The sequence below is a fragment of the Triticum aestivum genome, chromosome 4A (genome assembly GCF_018294505.1).
Source record: "Triticum aestivum cultivar Chinese Spring chromosome 4A, IWGSC CS RefSeq v2.1, whole genome shotgun sequence".
Classification (NCBI taxonomy): Eukaryota; Viridiplantae; Streptophyta; class Magnoliopsida; order Poales; family Poaceae; genus Triticum; species Triticum aestivum.
In genome coordinates this window covers 102,593,908-102,617,841 of record NC_057803.1, presented here as the reverse complement: position 1 = coordinate 102,617,841, position 23,934 = coordinate 102,593,908, and the positions used below count along the sequence as shown (strand labels likewise).

The 23,934-nt window shown below is 46.5% G+C and overlaps 1 long non-coding RNA gene and 1 pseudogene across 12 annotated transcripts; one reads left to right on the top strand and one right to left on the bottom strand.

The window, feature by feature from the left end:
* The first annotated feature begins 7,177 nt into the window (after positions 1 to 7,177).
* Positions 7,178 to 11,118, top strand: LOC123085416 (tropinone reductase homolog At5g06060-like; annotated as a pseudogene). Its single transcript, XR_006439767.1, has 5 exons — positions 7,178 to 7,405; positions 7,485 to 7,692; positions 9,788 to 10,004; positions 10,094 to 10,200; positions 10,774 to 11,118. The product of XR_006439767.1 is annotated as a tropinone reductase homolog At5g06060-like (transcript).
* Positions 11,119 to 13,060: 1,942 nt separating this feature from the next.
* On the bottom strand, positions 13,061 to 23,644 carry LOC123085415 (uncharacterized). 11 transcript variants are annotated; one of them, XR_006439765.1, is made up of 11 exons: positions 22,955 to 23,644; positions 22,563 to 22,879; positions 22,265 to 22,362; positions 21,415 to 21,550; positions 21,119 to 21,204; positions 20,756 to 20,844; positions 19,692 to 19,829; positions 14,021 to 14,549; positions 13,858 to 13,928; positions 13,315 to 13,401; positions 13,061 to 13,220 (listed from the first exon to the last, which is right to left on the bottom strand). It is a non-coding gene; the product is annotated as an uncharacterized lncRNA (long non-coding RNA). The 11 variants fall into 11 exon arrangements; XR_006439766.1 differs by having other exon boundaries at positions 13,315 to 13,396; XR_006439759.1 differs by having other exon boundaries at positions 13,315 to 13,928.
* Positions 23,645 to 23,934: the final 290 nt, after the last annotated feature.

Genomic DNA, 23,934 nt, shown 5'->3' with positions numbered 1-23,934 from the left:
AGTAGTGCTCAGCAGCCCTTCGACCTATGGCCGAATCCCGCGCTGCAACAGTGGTAGCATCCATCTCCGCCCAGTATGCTTTAACATGGGCAAAGGCCATCCGTGCGCCCTCTATGCACGCCGACCTCTTCATCGCATCAATGCGTGGCACCACGTCAAGGAACTGCTGCACCAAGCCGAAATAAGAGTTCGGTTTTGACCTTTCCGGCCATAGTTGATCCACAACAGACCTCATGGAGAGTCCGGACAACCTATTTAGTTCGGCCCATTCGGCCAATTGGTCACTCAATGAAAGTGGACGCTCGGGAGAATGGAATTGTCTCCAAAACAGTTGGTCTACTTCACGGTCTGTCTGACCCTGGAAATACTTGGCCGCATCGGCAGCACTCGCCGCCAAATCCATGTATACATCCTCCGAACTCCACAGCCGATCCAGAGGGGCATATCGTGGATCTCCGAACTTCCTCCGCAACATAAAGGATTTCCCGGCTACAATATCTCTGGCTTCCCGCAGCTCCTCCTTCTTTGCCCTCGTAGCAGAGCGGAGGTCCTTTTTCGTCGCAGCAGCCTTCTCAAGGTCCGATGCCTTCGCTTGGTTTTCCTTTTCAAGAACCCGGCAACGGTCGGCGATGGCTTTTAATTCTATGGGCATCTTGGCCATCTTGTCTCGGCTCTCGCCATGCACGGCCTTCTCGGCTTGCAACTCTTCGGCCGCCTTCAAAGCAGCCGCATTACCCAACCTCGCTTGTTCCTTGGCTCGGGCAAGTTCTGCCCGCAAGGCTTCAACAGTGGCAGCTCCATCTGCAGTCACAGCATATTAAAGATATTGGCATCATGCTGCTCTTCCTATGTGGCGTTTACCAGATAATGACACTTACCCTGTGCCTCGTCAAGCCTTTTGTTAACAAGCTCGATGTCAGCGTCTGCCGCATCCAACTGCCGTTCTAAATGGGCAAATTCGCTAGTCCGGCTAGCCACCGGCGCTTCCATCACCTGCACATAGAGGCAGTATGGTTATTACCTGGGAATATGATCCTCTGTTCGCCGTCGTTTCCGACGACAACCAGAGTCTCAGGGGCTACTATCTACACAGGGCACACCTAGCATGTGCAGGACTATCATACATTCTTTTACGTACCTCAAAGCCTGTCAGTAGACTCATAAAAGCTTCATGCAATCCGCTTTCGGCGGACGATATCCTCTCCATCACCGTATTCATCAGCACACGGTGTTCGTCTGAGATGGCCGCTCGCCCCACCAACTCCCTCAGAACATCCGATCGCACACTAGACGGTGCCGGACTCTTTTGTCTGCTCTCTTCGGGAACCGGACACTGGGAGCTTCGGGGGTCAACGGGATTATTTTCTGGCCTCACCGGACTCGGAGAAGCCCTCCGCGATGACACTTCAGGGTCACCCGCTTCCGGAGCAGAGGAGTCTAGAGGAGGCGTTTCACTCTCCATCATCTCTGGAAGGAGATCCCCCGAAGACGAGCTCATTTGAGAGGGGCTAAGGCCCGAACTGCAAAGATATATGCGGTGGTTATTTTCTCAGAAGAAAAAGATGGCGTATCTGTACTATTAAAGTATTTCGGGTCACTTATGACTCGTGGGAGAATTGATCCCCCCGCGGACTTTGTGCGGTAACAGCGCCCCCCAGGGTAGGACCCTCCGTGGGAGACTTCTTCTCCCGTTTGGGAGCTTCGGCTTCCGAACCCCCGGGCGCGGTCCTTTTCCTCCCCCGGTCGTCTTCCTTCATGAAGACGCTCGCTCCCTCGGTTAGAATGGGCAGCGTTGGGGGCCCGCGTCCGCCCGTATTATCCTCCCCGGTATCTTCCTTCAGGGGCTCCGGGCAGGGTGCGACCTGGAGAATCTTTTCCAGTACCGGATTTTCCAAACCCTCAGGAAGGGGGGCCGAACACCGAATCAGCTTCGCCTTTGTTAGCCAGTCCTGGTCAAAAAGAGAACTCTCAGAGATAACTTCGTAACAAGTGAGAGATAGTATATTCGGCCGGGAGATTCCCTACCCGTTCGGCAGCGCGGATACTGCTCAGGCCCACGTCCTCGGTGATTTCCGGACACTCTACCTGAGGTCCGAAGAATGACTTGTACATCTCCTCGTGCGTCAGGCCGAGGAAATTTTGAATGACATGCGGTCCCTCGGGATTGAATTCCCACAAGCGAAGAGGCCGGCATTTGCAAGGCTGGACTTGATGGACCGGCATAACTTGTATTACCGCAACCAAGCTGAAATCTCCATTAAAGAGATCTCGAATGCGGCTTTGCAATACAGGCACGTCCTTGGCTGGAGCCCAGCTCAGTCCTCTGCTAATCCATGACATTAGTTGTGGTGGAGGGCCCGAGCAGAAAATGGGGGCGGCCGCCCACTTGGCACTTCTAGGAGCCGTAATGTAGAACCACTCCTGTTGCCACAATTTAGACACCTCTGGAATGGAACCTTTGGGCCATGAAGCTCCCGCCATCTTGCGTATTGAGGCACCTCCACACGCTGCATGTTGCCCCTTGATCATCTTCGGCTTTACTTCAAAGGTCTTGAGCCATAGGCCAAAGTGGGGGGTAACCCGGAGGAAGGCCTCACACACGACAATAAGTGTCGTGATATGAAGAAAGGAGTCCGGAGCTGGATCATGGAAATCTAGCCCGTAGTAAAACATCAAGCCCCTGACAAAAGGATCCAGAGCAAGGCCTAGACCTCGAAGAAAGTGGGAGACGAACACAACACTCTCGTTGGGTTCGGGCGAGGGGACGGCCTGCCCGCGGGGAGGCAGCCGATGCAAAATCTCGGCGGTTAGATATCTGGCCTCCCTCAACTTTTTGATGTCTTCTTCCGTGACGGAGGAAGGCACCCATCGGCCTTGAAGGCTAGATCCGGACATAACTGAAGGTTCGGAGCACCTGACCTGAGCTTTGGGCGTTCGAGCTTGGGGTGGGGGAAGGGTTCGATTGAGCACGGGAGGGAAAAATAAAAGGCCTTGTCCCTTTATAAAGAGGGTGGATATCAAGCGTCCTCTCCGTGTCCGTTTGGACTTGCCTATAATCTAGGAGTCCTAGAAGCGGTTGGGTTACCCACGCCCGTATTAATGAGAATCCCGGAATAAGGGGACACGATCTCTGCTTTGACAAGATGTGCCAAGGAAACCGCCTCGCATAACGCGCTGAGGTGGGATAATGAAACAACTCGGATAAAGGCTTGGCCGTGGTGTCTCGCACTACGGAATACGTCAGCAGATTAGATTTGTGTAAATATTGTTCTCTCTATGGCAATATGTGGAAACTTATTTTGCAGAGCCAGACACTATCTTTGTGTTCAAAATCTTCTATGAAGTACTTGGAGGAGGAACCCGCCTTGCAATGCCGAAGACAAACTGCGCGCCGGACTCGTCGTCATTGAAGCCTGGTTCAGGGGCTACTGAGGGAGTCCTGGATTAGGGGTGTCCGGATGGCCGGACTATACCTTCAGCCGGACTCCTAGACTATGAAGATACAAGATTGAAGACTTCGTCCCGTGTCCGGAAGGGACTTTCCTTGGCGTGGAAGGCAAGCTTGGCGATTATACAGATCTCCTACCATTGTAACCGACTTTGTGTAACCCTAACCCTCTCCGGTGTCTATATAAACCGGAGGGTTTTAGTCCGAAGGACAACATAGACAACAACAATCATACCATAGGCTAGTTTCTAGGGTTTAGCCTCTCCGATCTCGTGGTAGATCCACTCTTGTACTACCCATATCATCAATATTAATCAAGCAGGACGTAGGGTTTTACCTCCATCGAGAGGGCCCGAACCTGGGTAAAACTTCGTGTCCCTTGCCTCCTCTTACCATCCGGCCTAGACGCACAGCTTGGGATCCCCTACCCGAGATCCGCCGGTTTTGACACCGGCACCTAGGATACAAGTGTCCTATTAGGACACAACTCCTACCCTGTCTACACATAGTCCAAAACCAAGTCCAACTGTAACCTACCTCGTACAATAATATTCGACACAACTCTAACAACTTATTCAGGAGAAGTATATGATAAAAGTTCTATGATAAAATTCCTATGTTTAATTTTGTTGTTGTTATCAACATAATGCTTCTATGTCCGTATTTTGTTTTTATCGACACCTCTCTCACAAAGCATGTGGACATATTTTTCGATTTCAGTTTTCGCTTGAGGAAAAGCGAGGTCTAAGCTTGGGGGAATTGATACGTCCATTTTGAATCATGTTTTCTTACTGTTATTTATAAATTTTTTATCCATAATAATGCTCTTTGGAGTAATTCTAATGTCTTTTCTCTCATAATTTGCAAGGTACACACCAAGAGGAAGAATTCCGACGGCTGGAAATCTGGACCTGAAAAAGCTACGTCAGGCTAACTATTCTGCACAACTCCAAACAAGCTGAAACTTCACGAAGATTTTTTATGGAATCCATAAGAATTGTTGGAGAAAATAACTACCAGAGGGGCCCCACCAGGTGGGCACAACCCACCTGGGCGCACCCTGGTGGGTTGTGAGCTCCTCGGCCCACCTCCGGTGCCAATCTTTTGGTATATAAGTCATTTTAACCTAGAAAAAATAAGGAGAGTACTTTTGGGACGAAGCGTCGCCGCCTCGAGGCGGAACTTGGGTAGGAGCACTTTTGCCCTCCGATGAAGCAATTCCGTCAGGGGAACTTCCCTCCCGGAGGGGGAAATCATCGTCATCATCATCATCATCACCAACAACTCTTCCATCTTGGGGAGGGAAATCTCCATCAACATCTTCAACAGCACCATCTCCTCTCAAACCCTAGTTCATCTCTTGTGTTCAATCTTGTTACTGGAACTATAGATTGGTACTTGTGGGTGACTAGTAGTGTTGATTACATCTGGTAGTTGATTACTATATGGTTTATTTGGTGGAAGATCATATGTCCAGATCCATTATGCCATTTAATACTCCTCTGATCATGAGCATATTTATCATTTGTGAGTAGTTACCCCCTTTGTTCTTGAGGTCACGGGAGAAATCATGTTCCAAGTAATTATGTGAATTTGATATGTGTGTTCGATATTTTGATAGTATGTATGTTTTGATTCCTTTAGTGGTGTCATGCGAACGTCGACTACATGACATTTCACCATATTTGGGCTTAAGGGAATGAATTGTGAAGTAGCAATTAGATGATGGCTTGCGAGAGTGACAAAAGCTTAAACCCCAGTTTGTGCGCTATTCCGTAAGGGACCGATTGGATCCAAAAGTTTAATGCTATGGTTAGAATTTATTCTTAATACTTTTCTCGTAGTTGCGGATGCTTGCACGAGGGTTAATCATAAGTAGAAGGTTTGTCCAAGTAAGAACAACACCTAAGCACCGGTCCACCCACATATCAAATTATCAAAGTAGCGAACACGAATTAAACCAGCATGATAAAAGTGACTAGATGAAATTCCCGTGTACCCTCAAGAACGTTGTTTATCATAAGAGACCGTTTTGGTCTGTCTTTTGTCTCAAAAGGATTGGGCTATCTTGCTGCACTTTTGTTACTACTATCGTTACTTGCTCGTTACAAATTATCTTACTATCAAACTACTCTGCTACTTACAATTTCAGCACTTGCAGACATTACCTTACTGAAAACTACTTGTCATTTCCTTCTGCTCCTCATTGGGTTCGACACTTTTATTTATCAAAAAGAGCTACAATTGATCCTCTATACTTATGGGTCATCAATGATTTAGTCGATGTGAACGAGATGTCTGTCGCCTCCCTTATCCATCTACTCTTGCGTACAGGCTGTTGATTGGCAATCAGTAGGCCTGGTTGAGTAGTCGGGCTCTAGCCCATGCTGTACAAGCAGCGAAAAAAGAAGAATAAAAAATGAAAAGAAAGAAGGTGGGTTAGCCACGGTAGTAGGCTGTAATGTTCTAGCCTTTTGCCATTATTTTTCGTTTTCTTTTCTGATTAGCTTATGCCATTTCAGTTTTTATACATATGTGTTTGTAAGTATTTCCTAACATAGTACTATGTAATGTCTGCTTATGTAATGTCAACATGTTTATGGGTGCAATTTCTAATTGCTACATATTGATTATGCTTGAAAATTATATGACTACTTTCAGTTTTTACACATATCTTATGGATTGCAATTATGGCTATCGCTTTGTTCACAAGTGTGAGGTCTACACCACCTGGTGATTACCTTCAAAGTGTTTAATTAACACAAGGATGTGCAAAGTATCATAAGAATATAGGTCTACACTACATGGTAGTGGTTGCCTAAAAGCAAAAAATGAAAGCACACATATTATGGTATGAAAATAGCCATACGAGTGCCTACACCACTTCGTGGAGGCTACCTCTATGTGTTCTACAAAACAAAGATCTACGCTATTTTATGGTAATTATCTTTTGTAGAAAGCTATATTTTTGGTCTTTTAGGCTTTTCCTAGACCTTTATATTCGAATCAAGCATTTTATTTTACATACAATTAATTTACATGAGATTAAATTAATGTGCACGATAATGTCATGCAGAATATGACTTGCCATTGAAGGAATTTGCTGAGCTTGCCATTGATGGCAGAAATTATTTGATTTGGGCCATGGATGTCAAGATTAACTTAGCGGCCAGAAATCTGATCAACACTATAACCACACCTGCTTAAGGAGCTCCTGTTATCGTAGATATGACAAAGTATGCTTCTTTCCACTTCATTCGACACCATTTTTGTTTTGAGCATAACGATTTGCATGGATAGCGTTTCTATGTACCGAGCGTTACCGAGGCTGCTCCTTTTAGGCAACATCGCCGAGACTACTGGACATCCTGACTTAGGGCATGGGATAGTGTGGGGGGCCCTGGATTCCGGGGGCCCTACACAAGCCCCCCCCCCCCCCCCCCCCCCCCCCCGCCCTGGGTTCGCCTCTCGCAACCGTTCGAAACACGCCCACGCGCCCACGATCGGAAGCGTCCCTTCATGTCGTGGACGTCGGTTCACATTGTATATAATCCTCCAACATCATCAATGAAAGATTTACTGATTCGATCATTTTTTTAAGATCACTGATTCGATCAATTCGTTCTTTCACAATTCCATTCCACTTGATTTACAAACCAAACACGCCGAGCTGCGTCGGGTAGAGCCGACAGAGGCGCAAAAAGAGACCGCTCTAGTCATTGTGGGGCCATGCCAAGAGCCGCGACGTGGCACATAGCGCAACCCAATAATTGCTACACCACGGTTAAATTGTGCATCCCGGTGTCATGATCAGTCCTGCGGTACGAACGACGCTGTTTCAGCTCGGCTCTACGAGGAGGAGATGGCCGCGGTAGACGACATCATCGGCTCCAGTGCGGGGAGGTGGTCCCTCCACGGCAGGACGGCGCTCGTCACCGGCGGCACCCGCGGCATCGGGTACGTACGCACCCCTCCGCGCCCCTTTCTTTTCAGATCTCGTCCCGGCTTCAGATGGTTTTCTGCGCTTGATGTACAGGCGCTCGGTGGTGGAGGAGCTGGCGGCGCTCGGGGCCGCCGTGCACACGTGCTCCCGGAAGGAAGCCGAGCTCGGCGAGCGCTTGAAGGAGTGGGAGGCCAGGGGATTCCGCGTCACGGGCTCCGTCTGCGACGTCTCCGTGCGCGACCAGCGCGAGCTCCTGCTCCACACCGTCGCCGGCCGCTTCGCCGGCAAGCTGGACATCCTCGTACGTGAAGCACCCCATATCTTCTCCCCAGTCCCCACGCCTTTGTCGATCTGTTGCTAAACCCTGGAGTATGTAGTTATCTTTCCTAGTTTCGTCACAAACTTTGCATGTTTTGATTCCTGTATATGTCGGCATAGTATATCTCTTTGGAAATACTGCGTGTAGTGTCCTGTGGATCTGAGTAAATGTGAGAAAAGATAAGTGCTGAATACTGTCTCTGTAGCCGTATGCCTGTGACTCGTGGCGTGTCATCATGTTATTATTTTGGCTTCAGAAAACAAAGCTCTTCTTGGTTTGTCGTCATGAATGACCAGTAATTTAAAATGAAACTGCAACTGTTTGGTCGTTTTCAAGCAGAACTTCAGATGGTTTTGCTTCAGTAATGTGTTTTCCTTTGAACATTTGTGCTGCTACATGTTGTAGCAGAACCGAATTGCAGTTCCTTTTTACTAGTGGTTTCTGCCTCGCCTTGGTGATTACACTTGGACAAACATTTTTTTTAGAAAAGGAGGATGACCCCCGGCCTCTGCATCTGGACGATGCATACGGCCACTTTATTAATTATTCTCACAAGACCTTATAAAATAATACCACAGTAAGACTAAAGCCGCCGTCTAAGCAACAAACTGTCGCTACACCTATCCAGTTGATGAAGGAGCGCAGATAGCCTAGGCCTAATATCAAATAGATATCGCGGCCAAACCTAAAATCTAAGACCTGAGGACCCATCCAGGACGCCTGCCGGGCATGGGTCTCGCCGGTCCGGCGTGCTCTTAGAGGCCGCTGCCGCCAACTGCCACCGCTCCATCTTCAGAATTGTACTGATGCATCAATCTTGCTCGGTCTAGCTATCGTCGACGCCACCACGGCGCCCAACGGCACCTCCTCCCTGCGCGCAAACAGTTGTGCACGCCGCGGTCGCCACTGATACACCTCAGCACCATGCTGCCAAGTATCACCAGCCGACACAGCTTGAAGTCTTTGGAAGATCTGTCGTGCGTAGCACCTGCCGACCAGGCATGACAAAGCGTAGCACCTGTCGGTCAGGCATGACTTAACATCTCCACCGAAGCTCCGTGCAAGACGAAGCTGCTCCACCTCCTGCCTCTAACTTCCAGCGCTGCTCCACAGACGATGCTCCCAAGAGAGAAACGACACCGCAGTGCCGCCATCGTCCGATCTGGAACACCAGATCCTAGGGTTTCCCCCAGAGCAGCACGAGTGGGTTGACGGTAGTTACACGACGATGCCTTCATCAAGGTAACGGCGTAGAACGCCGCCATCGCCTGCCAACGGCTCGATTTTCACCGGCAACCATGTCTCCTCAACTCGCAGCCGGGACTAGATGATGGATCTCGAGATCCGATCACCAAGCCTCTGGTCGGCCATCTCTGACGACGAAGATGACCACCTCCATTGGCCAGCGAGACGACGTGAGATGAAGTAGGGTGCTGCCAGCGTGTGTCCTGGCCAGCACCACCGGCGCTCGGCCCGTCCCGGACCACGCCTCATGGCTGAGGGCAACGACAATCGCTACCACGATGTGGACGCAGACCGGAAGCTCAGATCCAACCCACCCGCGCGCCGCCACATGGCCACCACCAAGCGCCGTTCAGGGGCAGCCCCGCCGCCGTGAGGGACGCCGCCCCACGGGCAGCAGGCGCCAGCTACCGGCCGTCGCGAGATCGCCACCGGCCACCGCAAGATCTGCGCGAGAACGACGAGGACGCCCCGCCGCCACCTTCCCTGGGGACCACGCGGGCTTCGCCGGTGTCCCCTCCGACGGCGGCGAAGCGAGGAGGGGCGGCGCTGTGCGGAGGGGTCGGAGAGAGCAGTCGCTGCGCCGCCGCTGCCGAAGTGGCGGCCGGAGGCGGCCGCGCGCGAGACCTCGGCCGTTAATATTTGGATAAGCTCTTGTGTCTACACTTGGACAAACATACTACCACAGTTTGCAAGTTTCATTCCATGACGTTTATTAGTACTCTCTTTGTCTTAAACATACCACAATTCGTGCTTAGATACATCTGTATCTAGACTAGATAAATCTAAGATATGTAATTTGGGACGGAGGTAATATTTCAATTTGGTTATGCAGATAAACAACGTGGGCACAAACCATAGAAAACCAACCACTGAATACTCGGCAGATGAATATTCGTTCATAATGGCCACTAATCTTGAATCTGCATATCATCTATGTCAACTTGCACACCCTCTTCTCAAAGCATCCGGGGTGGCCAGCATTGTCTTCATATCATCAGTCTCTGGAGTGGTAGCCATATCTAGTGGCTCCATTTATGCCATGACAAAAGGTAACTGTTGCTCTGCTATGCAGCATATGTGAACAAGATAACATGTAGATCATCGATCAATGATCATTCTTGTGGCGGCCGCTTTTCAGGTGCGATGAATCAGTTGGCCAAGAACCTAGCGTGTGAGTGGGCGAAAGACAACATAAGAATCAACTCTGTTGCTCCATGGTACATCAAGACTTCACTCGTGGAAGAGGTAAGGCCTATACTTTATGAGTTTTCATCAGAAGTATCTTTTTGTTTAGTTGTTCATCAGAAGTAACTTTCCTTTTACTTCTCTTGCTCAGAAGTTATTTGTGTTGGCCATCTTGTTAGTATGTCGAAACTGATTGTTCCATCCACTGTTCTCATTCCTGATTCTTAAATATCGTATAAACACACATACAAGTCTAATTAAGGGCTATATATCTAAATACCATTTTTCATGGCTTGCCGCCTTGCACCTTACTACAACCTTTGTACACTAATATAGGACTAGTGGCCTATTCCTGGTTATGGTTAATGTTTGATTTGCTATTTTATTAGTAGTAATCTGGTAGGATGAACTGGTGCTTGTAGCTCGTGTGATGGTTTCCCTTAATGGAAATCGGAGGAGGAAACTCTTCTTTGATAAAAAAAACTAATATAGAACGTTTTTGCAGTTCAATTTGAACGGCAAAAATGTCTTACATTAGTTACAGAGGAGGTACATTAGAACCCATATGCCCTATTCGAAGCACCAAGGAAATAAAAAAATGTAATGCTTTGCCTGTCCCGTTCAATCCTGCAGGATTTGGCGAAAGAAGATTTCGTGGATAGCATCGCCCGTCGAACTCCGATGAGGCGTGTGGGAGAACCTGAAGAAGTATCATCGCTGGTGGCGTTTCTCTGTATGCCCGGTTCATCTTATATCACTGGCCAGACGATCTCGGTTGATGGCGGCATGACTATAAATGGCATGTACCCGACTGAGAACTAGCAGAAGGGGTGAAGCTGCACGGTGGTTCTGAGCAGATCGTGATACGTGGATCATCCGTGTCCGTGTGTATAACCTGTATGGGAAGGTTATCTTGACGTACAATCTGTATGTGTATGTTTTTCCACTTTAGCTAAATGCAAGTCGTCTGAATGTTTATTTTGGGTTGGCTGATTTTGAAAGAACACTACGCGCAGACCCGAGGCCGCAGATAGTGGCGCCGGGGCGAGCATAGCGAGGGCCGAGAACGCCCGCAAGAATCCCCCATTGGGAATGCTTCGGTGATCCCACACCTCCATCTCAAGTGTACGCGGTGGTACATCTGGGCATGTCCGCCTACCCAACACGAGCTGTTTGCTACGCAACCTTAGAGTTTCCTGAACCTTGAGAATTTACAAAGAGCCCATACATTTGGATATGAAGCTCTTGCAAAACCCTTAGAGTTTCCTGTGAAGCGAGTTTTGGGTACATTCAGTAAGTTTTTGATTTGGCACTTAAAAATAATTACTATGAAATGCAATGCTCATGCTCACAAACATAATTATTTTAATACATTACCACTAAGTAGGGCTATTACAAAGAGGTTGTAATGAAAGGTGCCAGTGTGTGTGGAGGGGGGGTAGGGGTGGGTGGCGATGCGTCAATCCAATATTCAAGAATTGGGAATCTTCTATATCTAAATAGCTAACCCTTATTATTTTTTCTCTCGACATGCAATCATGTCACCTCAACATGCAATCATGCATAGAAAAAAACCAACCTCAACAAGCAAACATGCATGATAATATTTATTATATTATGATGTTTATATTCAATAGATATACAATAACAGAATACTATTAATCATGTGCAATTTTATTTTTAGCTACCTCAAATTTATGACTTTAAATATTCATGTTCCGTATAATTAAACCTCATTGAAGTATGTTATAAAATGTTCCCGCAACAACGTGCGGGGTACCATATAGTGAGAACGTGCATCCTCGACTCGTTTAAGTGTTTGTAGTCGTCTTTAGGTATATATAGGTCTAGATGCAACTTTTGTTGTTTCTGGTGCTCTTTGTACCGTCATGATAATTAATGAATAGATTGAAAGTTTTTCTCGCAAAAGAAAAAAACCAATCAGTTTTGACATACTAGCAATGTGACCATCCAAGATTACTGGATTCAATAAAAATCATAAAGTATAAGCCTTGTCTGACCCACCAGGGATGTCTTGATGAAAAGAATCACGGAACGCTGCGTTTTCCTCCAAGTGGTACGTGCGTGCGTACGTGTGCAGCTCAGCTAGGGTTTCTCAAGCCTCTCGCTGGTGCCGTCGTCGGCCTGCCTCGTCTCTATTGTCCTGGGATAATGGAGGCGGGGTAAATTCTGGCCCTTGCCGATGGAGGGTTTCATTTTTAGGTGTTTGTTTGAGTTATGTCAGGGCTTGTGCCATGCTTAAAAAAATATGCGGGTAGCAGATTCCTCAAGATAGAATAAGGTTCTCCTCTTAGCCCCCATCCGATGGTGCTTCTGGAGGAAGGCGTATGGAGGTATGTCTTCAGCAGATCTCGTGGAATTCGGTTGGTATCTGTGTGTCTGTTTGTGCGTAGGATCCTTCTAATCTGCGCTTATCTTTCTCGGCGATGGTTGATGTTCTGGTGCGTCGGTCCTATGAGGCTTTAGCATGATGGCTTCTCGACTGTCTACTATAATAAAGTTTGCCCGACTACGGTGATGGAGGGGCGAGGATGATGGCACATCTTTGCCTCACTTCAGTACTTATAGTCGTCACTAGGTGGTCTACAAATCTGAATGTAAATTTTACTTCTTATGCTCGTTGTACTACCTTAACAATTGATAATTAGATCCGAGATTTTGTCAAAAAAATGTCTTGATGAATATCACTAATGAAAAATCACTAATGATTGATGTCCGATCATGGGCACTAGATTGGGATCACGCCTTGATGCGAGGGTGCCGGCGTAAGCATGTAACAACATGCCAATAGGAACCCAAGTATAGCGTTTGTACTTAATACAGGATGATAATGAAGTAAAGAAACCTTCAATTGTGACAGAAGTAAAACACAATGGATCTCAAGATCAACATCAGAATATAAGACAGGATCAAGCTCGGTGCATTCAGCCAACCGCAAAATACGGCCATTCAACACAAAGTTCAATACAAAAAGCGAGAACACATAAGGACAGCCAACTACAAAGCCATAATCACTAAGCATACTAACATGTGGCGTAATTCATCTGCCTCACATGAACCTGATACAAACAAATTGTGAGATATATGGAGTACAATGATTTCTGCACTCAAGCATCCTGGAAGTGCAATACATGTACAGCAAGACGAAATCACCTTGATAGGCATAGGAGCAGTTGTGAATTAGGAGAGGCCCATCTAATAGCGCGCCCAAGGTGTGCTAGGAGGCTGTCAAGAACTGTTCTATGCGGGACCCAAGAACACAAAAAGTAAAGTCAGGGGAACTGCTTAAAGCAATTGAGATCACAATACAGGAGAAGGAGGTGAAACAGGACCACGCCCTCCCTTTCTGAAAGTGCGGACATTGCAGAACTCTGCTATCCGTTACTAAACTCTGTTGATCCTCCAAAACTCTGATCAACCCCCAAGACAACACAACGGACCTAGAATTGATTAGCTCATGTACTCGCGTCCAGCCCTCGAGTGTGTGTGCGGGCATGGGGAAATAGCCCATTATATTAATTCAATGTGCATATTTGTATACTAACTGAATCCATTGTCAAATTTTCCTAGATTCGACCTTGGACTACCCTGGCTATTTCTAAGCCGTGCTCTCATTTGGCTCCCCTCTTTAATTTCTGACCATACTTTTGCAGCCGTCTAGATAAACCAGAGGGGACGTGACGCATCTCAGCTGACCTGTGCAAGTGCTCGCAGACAGCTGTTGGTGGAGCCAGCGGAGCCTGGACCTCATCATCAGCCATCGTGACCTGAATAGATCCAAGAAAGTTCTCAGATGCAGGCACATATTTAGGGCTCAGAAGGAATAGAAACCATGTGAGGTGCGTAGGTGAGGCCTGACCTGGTTATTGGAGCTGAGATGCATGGTGACGACTGAAGCGGCGCGATGGAGGGCCGATCCAAGGCAGCACCGCCGTGCGTAGAAGACAATGTATTCACGGGAGCGAAGTGAAATATCGGCGAGAGAGTGTGTGAGCCATGGTTTGACCTATGTATCAGACGGAAGATGACCGAGATAGCCTTGCCCAGCAGTGGAGCGCTGATGGATCTTTTGGCTCCAAAAAGAAAGAAGAGCAAGCAAGGTGCTAATAAGTGGCTTCATTCAACTGCCTTGTCAATCAACTTCACAGGTGGCACTTTACACGAACCTGATGCAAATAATCTGTGAGACGTATATTGCAAGTATTAATAAATTTATCTGTCTCGCTTGGTAAAACCAACTTGCCTTTATTAAACCTTGTTAACAATCCTGGATCAAGAAACCAACCATACATAAATCCTGATTGGCCTTGCTCTTCACCTTTCTTAAGCCATATATAGTTGTTTATGAAAATTAAGTAAAAACTTAACTCTTTGATTGTGATTTTAAGCTAATTTGAAAAGAAAAAAAAGCATGCTTTGTCATTAAAAATGAAGAAATGGAAAATCAAATGAATAACAAAGTGAATGACAAAAAGGAATGCACATATGTGCATTAGAATCAAAGTAGCCAAAAGTGAAGCATGAAGACACTTTATTTGGGCCCAACAGATCAGTAAACATATAGTGCAGTTCATCTCTGTTTTGTACGGGAATCTAGTACTTATATGAATAACACAAACAAAAACCGCTACATGGAGTATCCGGAACCAGTACATACATCGACTGTGCGAAAACTATGTTTGGGATACAAAGGGGATCAAAATGAAAGCTCAAGCAATCATCACCATTCCCCATAAGAAATCTGCTCGCTCACAGCAATGCAGCTAGAATAAAAATAATATCTACACTAAGAATAGACATGTTACAGAGTTAAAAGTCGCCAATAAGTGAATGTATCTTTGGAACTAACAATAGAAACAGAACCAAGATACAAAAAGGCCACTTTCCCTGGTTTCATTGCGTATTCACCCAAAACACACATGGAGACACACTGGATCCAACTTATCTATTTATTAAAAAAGAAAGCAGAAGGATCATCTGTAAAGAGAAAACACCACATCGCCAGAAATCAAATGCTTAAGCTCGAAAAGGTGTTCTTCATCCATTATTTACAACTTATCCTTCCAACAAGAAACATTTAAGCAAAGTACATCAGGCACTAAAAAAATATAGGAGCAGCTATTCTAAAAATATGATCAAGATGTGTTAGAAATAACTCACATAATATATACCATACAGAAAAATATACACCTACAATAAAATACTTTTAATTGGCTAACAATACAATAAAACAAAGAGGGATAATCATTATGGATAAGAAAGATTAATAAACAAAAATCGATCGGACGGTCAGAGAGAGAGAGAGAGTGTAACACCCCGGATATGATTTACCTTATATGTACTCCAACTCTTGCCGTTTCCGGCCTTAAGTTATTTTATTTTCTCGGGTTCGGGTGTTTGTCCCCGTGTGTTGTTCTCGTTGTCATGCATCTCATATCATGTCATCATGTGCATTGCATTTGCATACGTGTTTGTCTCATGCATTCGAGCATTTTACCCGTTGTCCGTTTTGCATTCCGGCGCTCCGTTCTCCTCCGGGGGTCATTTCTACCTTTTTTTCGTGTGTGGAGATTAAACATTTCCGGATTGGACCAAGACTTGCCAAGCGGCCTTGGTTTACTACCGGTAGACCGCCTGTCAAGTTTCGTACCATTTAGACTTCGTTTGATGCTCCAACGGTTAACCAAGGGACCAAAGAGGCCTCGTGTGTGTTGCAGCCCAACCCCCCTTCCAATTTGGCCCAAAACCCACATAAACCCTCTTCATCATCTAGAGCGTTCAATCACGATCACGTGTCCGAAAACCGCACCTCATTTGGAGCTTCCTAGCTCCTCCTACCTCTATAAATATCCCCTCCCCGAAATTCCGGATCCAAACCACCCTAACCCTAGCCCCGCTCCTCACCTGCGCGCCGGACACGTCCGTCCGCGCGCCGGACATCGCCGCCGCCCACTCCCGTCGCGCCACGTGGCGGGCGTGCCCACATCCCCGCAGCCAGCCCGCTCAGCCCGCGCGGGGCCCTCCCCGGCCCGGCCGCGCCTCTCCACTGCCGCGGGCGACCCGACCCGAGCCTTTGCCGCCGTCCGCCACGCCCGACCTCGCCGCTCCGCCGCTTCAGCGCTCCGGCCGGCCACCGCGCGCCGCCCCTCGCCGACCTCGCCGCCGACGCGCCTCGCCGCCCCGACGCGCTCCGGCCGGCCTCCTCCTCGCTCCACCTCGACCCCGACGCTTGTCTTCCTCCGATCCGGCCGACTCGGACGTCAACTCCGGTGGAACGGCGACGAACCTCGAACCGCGTGTAAACCCGATCCAGATCTGAGATTCGGTTGACTTTCCGTCCCTAACCCTAATTCATTTGCTCCTGTTCATCATGTCGTAACTCCTCATCCGTAGCTCCGTTTTGGGCATATAGCATATCAAAATGTTCATATCAGAAAGTACATCATTTCATCTCATTGCATCATTTTCATTTGAGTTCATCTTGATGCCCGAAATGCTATTAGAAGGGTGCTATTTGAGTTAATTGTCAGATCTGCTGCTCCATTTAGCTATTTATCATTTTTGCCATGATTATTGTGTGAATGATATGCCCTGGTGTTCTACATATATTTTGTTAAAGGTTTTGCCATCTTTCCAGAGGTGCAACCTATGTATTTTTGTGATGTGTGTGATGACTAGCACAAGCTTGCAAAGTGGGGCATTTGTTAATGCTGATTTCAGGGACTTAGCATTTCCACTAACTCATTGGTCTGTTTATCTCATATGGCCATATGTTCATGTTGTTTCCTAATGATCCATGCCTCTTTTGAGGATGACCAGTAAGGATGTTTTGTTAATCTTGTAGTGTTCTATCCATCCATGTCTTTGTTTGCAATTATGAAGCACCCTAGCTTGAGTCAATCGAGCTCTACTTTTGTCATTTCGTGAATCTGGGCAGATTGTCTACTTGTTAGCGATTTTACCGATGATGTTGTAGTTGATCCATGCATGCTATGTTATTGTTCTTGCCATGTCTAGCTTGCATTTTGTGTGTTCTTGATGGGTGTATGCTTAGGCTGTCATGGCTTGCTCTGTAGTGAGTGCATCAAGCTCGTAAACATGCTTACTTGTTATATGTTTCAGTATGCTCCAGTTTTCACTAAGTCTGTGATCTGATTATATTTTTGCCATGTTCACATGCTTGCAATTGTATTTTCTGATTCTTTTTGGATCAAGGTCACTAAGGGACTTTTGTTAAGCTCTTTGAGTAGCTCCATGCCATGCTTTACTTTGCCATGTTCAGGTCCTGTAGCATATAGTTTTCATGCTTCGAAGTGTGCTATCCGATCTGAAATTCCAGACAAGTGTTAATTTCACTAAGTCTGAGATCTGTTTGCCAAATACATTTTTGCCATGCTTATTTGAACCTGTTAATGGATGAATTGGCCGTAGCTCAGTGCTAAACTTTTGTCTAGTATCTTGAATGGATTCCTGCCATGTATTTTGATGTCATGTTTGAGTGCTGTAGCATGTTCATCTTGTTGCATTTAGATGGCTACTTGTTGTAAATCGCAGAACGTGGCCATATTTGAATTGCTTGCCATTTCCAAACCGTAACTCCAATTCCGGCGTTCTTTATATCGTTTTCAAGCGATTTCATCTCACCTTTCCAGTGGCACACTTGGTTTTCCAAGTTGAGGCCAGGTTCATGCATCCCTTATCAAATCTTGCATATGCATCCCGCATCGCATCCTGCATAGCATACCATCCTTGCATCATATTGTTTGAGCTTTGCACGTGATTGATTGTGTTCCTTTTGCTTGTTTGTCTTGTTTGGATAGAGCCGGGAGACGAATTCGCTAACGAGGAACCCGTTGAGTTTGCTCTCGAGGATCCAGTCAACTCTGACAACTTTGCAGGCAAGATGATCATACCCTCGAAATCACTATTATCTTTGCTTTACTAGATGCTCGCTCTTTTGCTATGACATGCTACGATGCCTACCACTTGCTTTCAAGCCTCCCAAATTGCCATGTCAAACCTCTAACCCACTATGTCCTAGCAAACCATTGGTTGGCTATGTTACCGCTTTGTTCAGCCCCTATTATAGCGTTGCTAGTTGCAAGTGAAGATTGGAGACCGTTCCTTGTTGGAACATTATTTACTTGTTGGGATATCACTATATTATCTTGTTATCTTAATGCATCTATATACTTGGTAAAGGGTGGAAGGCTCGGCCTTTCGCCTAGTGTTTTGTTCCACTCTTGCCGCCTTAGTTTCCGTCATATCGGTGTTATATTTCCGAATTTTTGCGTTCCTTACGCGGTTGGATTATAATGGGAACCCCTTGATAGTTCGCCTTGATTAAAGCTTTCCAGCAATGCTCAACCTTGGTTTTACCTTTTGCCACCTAGCCTCTTTTTCCCTTGGGTTTCCGGAGCCCGAGGGTCATCTTATTTTAAACCCCCCCCCCCGGGCCAGTGCTCCTCTGAGTGTTGGTCCACCTGTCAGCTGCCGGTGGCCACCAGGGGCAACTCTGGGCTAGCCTACCCCTACCTAAAACAATCTGAGTGTGCCCTGAGAAAAAGATATGTGCAGCTCCTATCGGGATTTGTCGACACATTCGGGCGGTGTTGCTGGATTTGTTTTAACCTGTCGAAGTGTCTTGAAGAACCGAGGTACCGAGTCTGATCAGAACGTCTCGGAAGGAGGTCTATTTCTTCGTTGACCGTGAGAGCTTGTCATGGGCTAAGTTGGGACTCCCCTACAGGGATTTGAACTTTCGAAAGTCGTGCCCGCGGTTATGGGCAGATGGAAATTTGTTAATGTCCGGTTGTAGACAACTTAAACCTTAACTTAATTAAAATAAATCAATCGGGTGAGTTACCGTGACGGCCTCTTCTCGACGGAGTCCGGAAAGTGGACACGGTGTTGAAGTAATGCTTGCCGCAGGATGCTCTCTACTTACTCGTTCGCGCTTTGCCTCCTCTTCTCACTCTCTTTTGCGAGCAGGATAGCCACCATATATGCTAGTCGCTTGCTGCAGCTCCACATATTTACCTTGCCTTACCTATTAAGCTTAAATAGTCTTGATCGCGAGGGTGCGAGATTGCTGAGTCCCTGTGGCTCACAGATTACTTCCAAATCAGATGCAGGGCCTGATGATTCCGCTCCAGGTGACGCGCTTGAGCTCAAGTGGGAGTTCGACGAGGACTCTCAACAATACTACGTGTCTTTCCCTGATGATGAGTAGTGGTGCCTAGTTAGGAATGATCGGAACCGTGTCGCATGTTGGGTTATCTTTTATTTTGGCGCCGTAGTCGGGCCATGAGTGTTTGAATGTTATAATGCTATTTATGTACTTTGTGTGACGTGACGAGTGTAAGCCAACTATATATCTCCCCTTTATTATTTATATTACATGGGATGTTGTGATGATTGCCTAACTTGCGACATTGCTTTCAATGCGGTTATGTCTCTAAGTCGTGCCTCGACACGTGGGAGCTATAGCCGCATCGAGGACGTTATAGAGAGAGAAAGGGAAATCTTACCGGCTAAAGGTGCCACGGAAGTGAGTTGAGGAGACACTCAGAAGCGGCGCCGCTAGCCGACAACACCTCAAAGGCTGAAGCCAACCAACTGGACTCCCGATGCCCACCCGCCAAAACTTGGTCCTTTTGTCCGGGACACTGTACAATAGAAACACATAAACTTGATCACACAGAGCTCAAAGCAAGTTTCTTCGAACATTCGAAGGTTCCACGGGCAAGGACATACACGTGCATTTTACCTCCTTTACAATTTGAACATATAAAGAAGAGAAATAACGAAAATCCGTAGGAAACAACAACAAAATTAAACGCTAAAAGTAAAAGGTGGAAACTAAAGAGTGGATCAGCTCACCGGCGGGTCCTAGACACTACGACACATGTTTCCATACTGATGAACAAAGACTTCCTAGTATACATCAGGGGTTTGCATATTTTACAATCTGCTCGCATTGCAAATACAGTAGCTAGTAGCTACTATACTTAAACTAAAAAATAAACCTATAGTTGTCTGCTCTCTGATTTTAGAGTAGCATGTTCAATTCATGCAAGGGAAACAAACATCAGCTTGGAACTATCAGGAACTATGGCTCAAGTGTACTTTAAAACTGGAAGCATGGTTTAATTCATGCAAGCCAAACAAAACATCCGCAACCCTTAGCTGAAGCAACCTTGGCTGGCTACCTGTTCCAAGGATTCGGTGACCGTAGTAGTCAAATTGTGAAGAAACGATGTGTTATATAAACCAGTGTTGTTTCATTGGTCGGCTCTATGGAAATCTCAAAACATATCTGCAGAATCAAATAAACTAATATCCCCGCGCAATAATAGAAAAGCATATGTTCTATCAGCAGAGATACAAAACAGACACAAATTATCATCATAACAGAATGGGTTGCTACGAAAAATACAGCCTATTCATTATCCACATGTTCAGTATTTGCACCAGGTTAAAATTCCAATTGCACTCCTCTGTAATATTGATTCCCCACCGAGGCAGTATCTATACTTCCAATGGTTAGTATAGTAGCCAACAAAATTAGAAATGCAATGAGAAGAATCAAAACCTCTTCCATCTTTCCGTACTTTGAATCTCCATGGCACCATGTCTTCTATGCTTCCTGCTGCCTCTTCCAAAAGAAGTTCAACCAATTATCTACAGAAAGCAGCAATAATTTTTTCAAACCATCTAACTGTGAAGCTTGGTAGGTATTTCAAATGCAGCTAGCTAATTTGAGTATGATGACAACCCTTGTACCTACACTGGATTGATTAAAAAAAGGAGCTATGAAGATAGATCTACAGCAAACAGCAATGGTACACAGATATTCTGACTGGTGTATTTATCTTTTGATTTGGTATTAAAAAATTGAAGGCCCGCAACCAGCAACCAAAAGGATAATTCAGAATTGGAAGTCCGAAATTTATACCTGACTTTTACAAAGCCTTTCATCAACTCCGCCTCATCCTGGCATATCTCTTCATTAAATCTCTTAATCTCATTCATGTTGTTTTCCTGCATTAGATAAGCTTATTTCAGAGAAGCCCCAAACAATCCATGCGAAACAAATTGAGAACTTGAAATCAGCCTCATGAAAAATTATAGGTGCTCATTCTGTTTATTGAACAATTTATGTGAACCATTCTAATGTTTTTTGTGTATAAGGAGTCCTGAATTTATGCGAATGGAAGTAAACATCAAAGCGATTAAACGCGGTTTGTGTACCTCGTCGAGCAATATGTTGGATGTCTTGAATCCATGTAGACAACTGGCTTCTCAGCTTCGTGCAGGAAGGCAAGCCCCCTTGCAGCACTGAGTGCGATCTTCATTCTGGTGGACCATGGAAGTGACAGCATCACCCCTGCATTAGTAAATCACAAGTACTTGAACAAATCTAGATAATGTGGTGTGTGAATTGTGTGATACCATGTGAATAAAATGGATTTTTCAACCGTGCGAGCAGTAAGAGACAACACCAGGGAAGAGTGAAATATATAAAATGGAAACTACACATCGAGTACATGTCATCCTATAGGACCCACGGAAGGCTCATGAGCTGCAGATCAAAGTACAGAAAGCAACCTGACATCTAAATAAATTCCCAAAAAATAAACCCTTACGTCTAATACACCTGAACGGACAGACATGGTAAAAGGACAAAGAACGAGTCAACTGCCGAAGCATAATAATAATTACTTTAAAAAACAAATAGAAGTTTATACATATTGGATTGAGATTGCTTAGGAAATACTGTACACAGGGCTCAACAAACACGGAAAGGTTTTTGCGTTGTCTAATTAAAGATCCATTCAAATTTATCTTTTAGAGCGAGCTTGCAAGATAGTAACGCTTGCATCTTTCCATGTCCCTGTTCCAAGCAAAGTTGGCAAACAGATGGCGTTTATTTTCAGATAAAGATCAACTATAAGTGCTAAGGACAACCATATGCATTCCTTTAGTAGTTGTAAACAAAGGTTAAATGCCAATACCTACAGGAACTTATGCCAGGGATCAAAAATCTAAGTTCTGGCGCAGCCCATAGGGCTTGGAGGGCTGTAAAAGTTTTCAACTATACCTGCTATGATGGCGATATTTTAAGCCTCACACAGTCATCATTCTGTTTAAACGGGTGCCCTGGTTCTTATCAGGGGCAGGTCCTAGCGCTGTAATCACCTACGGCGAGAGCATAATAGCAGGAACATAAGATTAGAAATTCAGGTGATATAGTAAGAATGCTATTACAACGACTATCAAACCTAACGACCACAAAAAGAGACATCCCCTCAAAACAAGCTTATGCTGGACTGAGATGTCACAAATAAACTTCCAGCAAGAGGATAACATGATATCTGAGTGACTTAGGATGAGATCACCTTGGAAATGACCTTGCCTTGAAGAGAGGTGTGTCAACGGCCAAGCATATGAAACATCTCTAAATTCAATCTTGGTTTCCCCACAATTTTGAGAGGACCAACGAAATTCTGGCAAAGCATTGGCGCATTTTTTGTTTTGCTTATTTATGCACCATCTCTGTGTATAAAAATCCCAGGCTCCGACTGTATTCATCTCTTCATTAAATCTCTTAAACTCATTCATGTTGTTTTCCTGCATTAGAGACGCTTATTTCAGAGAAGCCCCAAACAATCCATGCCTTCTACCTCAATCATCACATCAAATCTCTTTCTCTGGGCTGAGAGGAGAAAACCATCAAACATGTGACAATAAAAATGGATTCGCCATGAAAGAGTAAGGAGAGACTTGGCACCTCTGGTTCATTGCAGCTCAAGATGAGGCAATGACGCGTTGGGGAGGGAGATGGAACTGTTGCTGCTCAGCACCCTTGCCAGCAGAAGGGGGAGACGAGGGAGCGGAGACAGGTGAGGACCCTGCTGCCGTGACATCACCTCTTCTTGTGCATGGTTGCGGCCAAGTGGACGACGAACGGCGGAGCAGCGGCGCGAGCGCTCCTCATATCGATGGCAGCCAACTGGATCTCGGCCGCCATGGCTGGATCTTGTCGTCCCGAGTGGCACGGCTGGGTAGAAGAGGTGAAGGGGGCGTGGTTGTAGCCCCACCTCATCTGGTGCGACGGCGACCCGCACTCATGCGGTGTTGGGGAGGAGGAGAAGATGATGTGGCGGCGGCGACTCAGTCCCAGTACCCGACCACCGCGAGCGCCAGCGCCGGCGCCGTCATCTCCGCGGGCTTGGAAGGGAAGGGGGCGGTGGCGGCTGCGGAGAAACGACGCGAGCGGCGGCCTACACACTCCTCCCGGCGATGGCGAGGGGAGAGCAGCGGTGGTGGCAAGCTCGGCGAAGGGCGAGACCTCGTCGTCGGCTGCGGGGATTGGAGGAGAGGGGGCGCGATGGGGAGTGGAGGAGAGGGGCGCCACGGGGAGTGGTGGCTAGGGTTTCACCCAATCGGCAATCGGGGAAGTGAGGACCCGGAAGGAGAGGAAGCATCCACCCACCCATCGACACGCACAAACCCACAATGTGAAATACCCAAAATACCCTCGGTGGGGCGCTGGAATTACGGGCGGTGGCAGCAGATATTTATCGCGAGACGGTAACTATTCATTGCTACAGGCGCGCGGCTCGATCCGACGGCCAGAATCCATCACCGCATGGATCCAACGGACAGAAACGCATCAACCAAACGCATCGAACGGCCAGAATCAACTGAACTCTCAGGAGGCGCGGCAAGCACTGGATCCCTTATTTCTCGATACCTAACGGCAAGTGG